The sequence below is a fragment of the Arachis stenosperma genome, chromosome 5 (genome assembly GCF_014773155.1).
Source record: "Arachis stenosperma cultivar V10309 chromosome 5, arast.V10309.gnm1.PFL2, whole genome shotgun sequence".
Lineage (NCBI taxonomy): Eukaryota > Viridiplantae > Streptophyta > Magnoliopsida > Fabales > Fabaceae > Arachis > Arachis stenosperma.
Window position 1 is genome coordinate 100,557,001 of NC_080381.1, and position 6,421 is coordinate 100,563,421.

Here is a 6,421-nt window from a genome sequence, read left to right on the forward strand (position 1 = left end):
GAAAAAACAATCATAAGCATAAAAGAAGAGCTTCTCGGAACTCTCTAAAGGCGGGAAGCACACTCTCTCCTCGGAATCCGGGGCCACTAGTTCATAATCCCTCTCAGACTCTCTATTTTCACATATGCTACTGTGCCTACGGAACCTAGCTAAATATTCAGAATCTACCACAGAAGGGATTCTCAAAGGAAGAGGATCTACCCAACCAAGACCACTCGGAATCTTGGTCGACACCGCTTGAAGAACCTTTCGAGACATAAATTCCTACCTACAAAGAAGAATACAACAGAAAGCAAAAATCCATTCAGCAATGCAAGAAAACAAAAACCCCGCGAAGAAAATGCAGCAACCCGGACCGAAAAACACCAGAGAACAAAAAAAGAGCCCCCCCATATACAAACAACAGCAATGGCGGCGCCTCTTTTTCGGGGCAACCCAGGCATAAAGAGACAAAACAAAGAGCCACACAAAGAACAGAAGCATATGATCACAAGAAAGTAAAAACATGGAAAACAAACCTGGGAAGTAGAAACGAAGGCGAGGAGCTCCGAGGCAAAGGAGAAACGAAGGCGGCAAGCTCCGGAAGCAAGAAGCACGAAACAACGGCGCAGAGGAAACCCCGAAAAAACGCACGGAAAGAATCAGGGAAGAAGAACAAAGAAAAAGAAGAAGCGGCGCTCGAAAAAGAGATGGCGAAAACTTAGAAAAACAAGAAAGGAACAGAATAAACGAAGAAAAAGGAAAGGGAGCGAATAAATAAAGCCTTCACGAAGGCCGGAACGAAAATCAAGGAAAAACGGTAAAAAAGCAATAAATGCAGAAACGGCCATTTTTTGAAAATTTGAAAAACTACTATGCCCGAGCTCGACCTCCCAAAAAGGACGAACTCGGGCAGGGGCACTGTTCATACCCTGACCGGGCTCCCCCAACTCGGTAAATCCATGAAAGGTCCGACCTCGCCCTAAGGCCCACGCCTAAAGGTCGGACCTCGGACATTAAAGGCAAGGAAGGCCCATCAGAAGGAGCGCAGCACAAAACCTAAAGGCCGAAAAGGCCTAAGGAAGGCGGTTCCACAAAGATAGGGATAAAAACTCCCAAAAGATAAGATAAGATAAGAATATCTTATCCAGGGAAGATCACAGCCAACTACTATAAATACACTGGAACACCCAGGTATGAGATTCATTCCATATTCTACACATATCTGCTTGGACCCATGCTAACTTAAGCATCGGAGTGTCATTGCAGGTACAACCACCAACCGCTCGGCACATCAAGCTCGGGTCCCAGAATCCTTACCTCGGGCCTCTCCAAGACGACCGAGCTACACGTTTCAGGTAACCCTCGGAACAGATACCATTCTGGGCGTTTAACGCCAGGATGGCAAAGGGGGAAGATTTTGTTTTCAAATCAATTTTTTTTTCAAGTTTTCAAAGTTTTTCAAAATCAAATCTTTTTCAAATCATATCTTTTCAATCAAATGTTTTCAAAGTCAATTTCTTTCCTTTTTCAAAGATACTTACTAACAATTAATGATTTGATTGAACATCTCAAATTTGTTGCCTTTTCTGTTGAGAAAGGTTTAATGTTTGAATCATATCTTTCTTGTTAGGCAAGTCACTAATTTTCAAAATCAAATCTTTTAAAAAATTGTTTTCAAAACATATCTTTTAAAATTGTTTTCAAATCAAATTTTTTTCAATCATATCTTTTTAATCACATCTTTTTCAAAATAAGTTTGCAATCAAATCTTTTTGATTTCTAATTTCAAAATCTTTTTCAAAAATCACTTGATTTCTTTTCCACTTTCAATTTTCGAAAATTATCAATCAATTTTTAAAATGTTTTTGACATCTTTCTAATTAATTTTCGAAAATTCTCTTCCCTCCTTCTCACATCCTTCTATTTATGGAGTACTACTCCTTCTTAATGCACAATTCGAACTCTATCTAATCAAGTTCGAATTCTTCTACCTTCTTTCTTCTATTTTTCTTTTCCTCTGACACCTCAAGGAATCTCTATACTGTGACATAGAGGATTCCACATTTTCGTGTTCTCTTCTCTTTCATATGAGCAGGAGCAAAGACAAAGGCATTCTTGTTGAAGCTGACCCTGAACCTGAAAGGACCTTGAAGAAAAAGCTAAGAGAAGCTAAGGCTCAACTCTCTGTTGACGACCTGACCGAATTCTTCAAGGAAGAAGAACCCATGGCAGCCGAAAACAACAACAATGCCAACAATGCAAGGAAGGTGCTGGGTGACTTTACTGCACCTACTCCCGACTTCTATGGGAGAAGCATCTCTATCCCTGCCATTGGAGCAAACAACTTTGAGCTTAAGCCTCAGTTAGTTTCTCTAATGCAACAGAATTGCAAGTTCCATGGACTTCCAATGGAAGATCCTCATCAGTTTTTAGCTGAGTTCTTGCAAATCTGTGACACAGTCAAGACTAATGGGGTCGACCCTGAGGTCTACAGACTGATGCTATTCCCTTTTGCTGTAAGAGACAGAGCTAGAATATGGTTGGACTCACAACCTAAAGATAGCCTGGACTCTTGGGAAAAGCTAGTCAATGCCTTCTTGGCAAAGTTCTTTCCACCTCAAAAATGGAGTAAGCTTAGAGTGGAAGTCCAAACCTTCAGACAGAAGGATGGAGAATCCCTCTATGAAGCTTGGGAAAGATACAAACAATTAATCAGAAAATGTCCCTCAGACATGCTTTCTGAATGGAGCATCATAGGTATTTTCTATGATGGTCTCTCTGAACTATCCAAGATGACTTTGGATAGCTCTGCTGGAGGATCTCTTCATCTGAAGAAGACGCCTACAGAGGCTCAGGAACTAATTGAAATGGTTGCAAATAACCAATTCATGTACACTTCTGAAAGGAATCCTGTGAACAATGGGACAAATCAGAAGAAAGGAGTTCTTGAGATTGATACCCTGAATGCCATACTGGCTCAGAATAAGATATTGACTCAACAAGTCAATTTGATTTCTCAAAGTCTGTCTGGAATGCAAAATGCACCAAGCAGTACTAAGGATGCTTCATCTGAGGAAGAAGCTTATGATCCTGAGAACCCTTCAATGGAAGAGGTGAATTACTTAGGAGAACCCTATGGAAACACCTATAATTCTTCATGGAGAAATCACCCAAATTTCTCATGGAAGAATCAAGAGAGACCTCAACAAGGTTTCAATAATAATAGTAATGGTGGAAGAAACAGGTTTAGCAATGGCAAGCCTTTTCCATCATCTTCTCAGCAACAGACAGAGAATTCTAAGCAGAACCCCTCTGACTTAGCAACCATGGTCTCTGATCTAATCAAAACCACTCAAAGTTTCATGACTGAAACAAGGTCCTCCATTAGGAATTTGGAGGCACAAGTGGGATAGCTGAGTAAGAAAGTTACTGAACTCCCTCCTAGTACTCTCCCAAGTAATACAGAAGAAAATCCAAAAGGAGAGTGCAAAGCCATAACCATGGCCGAATATGGAGAGGAAAGAGCGGAGGTGGACGCCACTGAGGAAGACCTCAATGGGCGTGCACCAACCTCCTCTGAGTTCCCCAATGAGGAACTATGGGAATCTGAGGCTCAAAATGAGACCATAGAGATTCCATTGGACTTACTTCTGCCTTTCATGAGCTCTGATGAGTATTCTTCCTCTGAAGAGGATGAGTATGTCACTGAAGAGCAAGTTGCTAAATACCTTGGAGCAATCATGAAGCTAAATAACAAGTTATTTGGAAATAAGACTTGGGAAGATAAACCTCCCTTGCTCACCAAAGAACTGGATGACTTGTCTAGGCAGAAATTACCTCAAAAGAGACAAGATCCTGGGAAGTTTTCCATACCTTGTACCATAGGCACCATGACCTTCAAGAAGGCCCTGTGTGACTTAGGGTCAAGTGTGAACCTCATGCCTCTCTCTGTAATGGAGAAGCTAGGGATCTTTGAGGTACAAGCTGCAAGAATCTCATTGGAGATGGCAGACAACTCAAGAAAACAAGCTCATGGACTTGTAGAGAATGTTTTGGTAAAAGTTGAAGACCATTACATCCCTACTGATTTCATAGTCCTAGAGACTGGGAAGTGCATGGATGAATCCATCATCCTTGGCAGACCCTTCCTAGCCACAGCAAAGGCTGTGATTGATGTTGATAGAGGTGAACTAATCATTCAAGTGAATGAAAAATCCTTGGTGTTTAAAGCTCAAGGATATCCCTCTGTCACCATGGAGAAGAAGCATGAAGAGCTTCTCTCAAATCAGAGGCAAACAGAGCCCCCACAGTCAAACTCTAAGTTTGGTGTTGGGAGGCCACAACCAAACTCTAAGTTTGGTGTTGAACCCCCACATTCAAACTCTAAGTTTGGTGTTGGGAGGTTCCCACATTGCTCTGAGTATCTGTGAGGCTCCATGAGAGCCCTCTGTCAAGCTACTGACATTAAAGAAGCGCTTGTTGGGAGGCAACCCAATGATTATTTTATCTATTTCCCTTTGTTATTTTATGTTTTTGTAGGTTGATGATCATAAGAAGTCACAAAATCCATTGAAAAAGCAAAAAACAAAATGAAAAACAGGAAGAAAAACAGCACACCCTGGAGGAAGAACCCACTGGCGTTTAAACGCCAGTGAGGCTAGCAGTTGGGCGTTTAACGCCCAGTCTGGCACCATTCTGGGCGTTTAATGCCAGAAAGGGGCACCAGACTGGCGTTAAACGCCAGAAAAGGGCAAGAACCTGGCGTTAAACGCCAGGAATGGGAACCAGCCTGGCGTTTAACGCCAGAAATGGCTCAAAACGTGATTTTGAGCAACATTTGGTGCAGGGATGACTTTTCCTTGACACCACAGGATCTGTGGACCCCACAGGATCCCCACCTACCCCACCACCACTCTCTCTTCTTCCCCCATTCACCAATCACCTCAATACCTCTTCCCCAAAAACCCTTCACCTATCAAATCCCATCTTTCTCTTAACCACTCACATCCATCCTTCATAAAACCCCACCAACCTCACCCTTCAAAATTCAAACCACTTTCCCTCCCAAACCCACCCATAATGGCCGAACCCCTTCTCCCCTCTCTATAAATACCCTTCTCACTCCTCATTTTCACACAACCTAAACACCTTCTCCCCCATCTTTGGCCGAATACACTAAGCCATTCCTTCCTCTCATTTCTTCTTCTTCTACTCTCTTCTTTCTTCTTTTGCTCGAGGACGAGCAAACCTTTTGAGTTTGGTGTGGTAAAAGCGTTGCTTTTCGTTTTCCATAACCATTTATGGCATCCAAGGCCGGAGAAACCTCTAGAAAGAGGAAAGGGAAGGCAAAAGCTTCCACCTCCGAGTCATGGGAGATGGATAGATTCATCTCAAGGGTGCATCAAGACCACTTCTATGAAGTTGTGGCCTTGAAGAAGGTGATCCCCGAGGTCCCTTTTCACTCAAAAGGGTGAATATCGGAGATCCGCCATGAGATCCGAAGAAGAGGTTGGGAAGTGCTTACCAACCCCATTCAACAAGTCGGAATCTTGAGGTTCAAGAGTTCTATGCCAATGCATGGATCACCAAGAACCATGATCAAAGTATGAACCCGATCCAAAGAATTATCTTACAATGGTTCGGGGGGAAATACTTGGATTTTAGTCCGGAAAATGTAAGGTTAGCATTCAACTTGCCCATGATGCAAGGAGATGCACATCCTTACACTAGAAGGGTCAACTTTGATCAAAGGTTGGACCAAGTCCTCACAGTTATATGTGAAGAGGGCGCACAATGGAAGAGAGATTCAAGAGGGAAGCCGGTTCAATTGAGAAGGCATGACCTCAAGCCGTGGCTAGAGGATGGTTAGAGTTTATACAACGCTCAATCATTCCCTAGCAACCGGTCCGAAGTTACTCTAGACGGGCCATCATGATTCATAGCATCATGATTGGAGAAGAGATAGAGGTCATGAGGTTATAGCCCAAGAACTCTACAAGGTGGCGGACAAGTCTTCCACCTTGGCAAGGCTAGCCTTTCCTCATCTCATTTGTCACCTCTGTTATTCAGTTGGAGTTGACATAGAAGGAGACACCCCCATTGATGAGGACAAGCCCATCACCAAGAAAAGGATGGAGCAAACAAGAGACCCCTCTCATCATGAGATCCCTGAGATACTCAAGGGATGCACTTTCCTCCACAAGACTATTGGGAGCAAGTAAACACCTCCCTAGGAGAATTGAGTTCCAACATGGAACAACTAAGGGTGGAGCACCAAGAACATTCCATCCTCCTCCATGAAATTAGAGAAGATCAAAGAATCATGAGAGAGGAGCAACAAAGACAAGGAAGAGACATTGAGGAGCTCAAGCACTCCATAAGACCTTCAAGAGGAACAACAAGCCGCCATCACTAAGGTGGACCCGTTCTTTAATCCTTG

At 43.0% G+C, this 6,421-nt stretch overlaps 1 non-coding gene across 1 annotated transcript; it reads right to left on the reverse strand.

Moving 5' to 3' along the window:
- Positions 1 to 2,612: 2,612 nt before the first annotated feature.
- LOC130983654 (small nucleolar RNA R71) lies at positions 2,613 to 2,720 on the reverse strand. Its single transcript, XR_009087635.1, has one exon. It is a non-coding gene; the product is annotated as a small nucleolar RNA R71 (small nucleolar RNA).
- Positions 2,721 to 6,421: the final 3,701 nt, after the last annotated feature.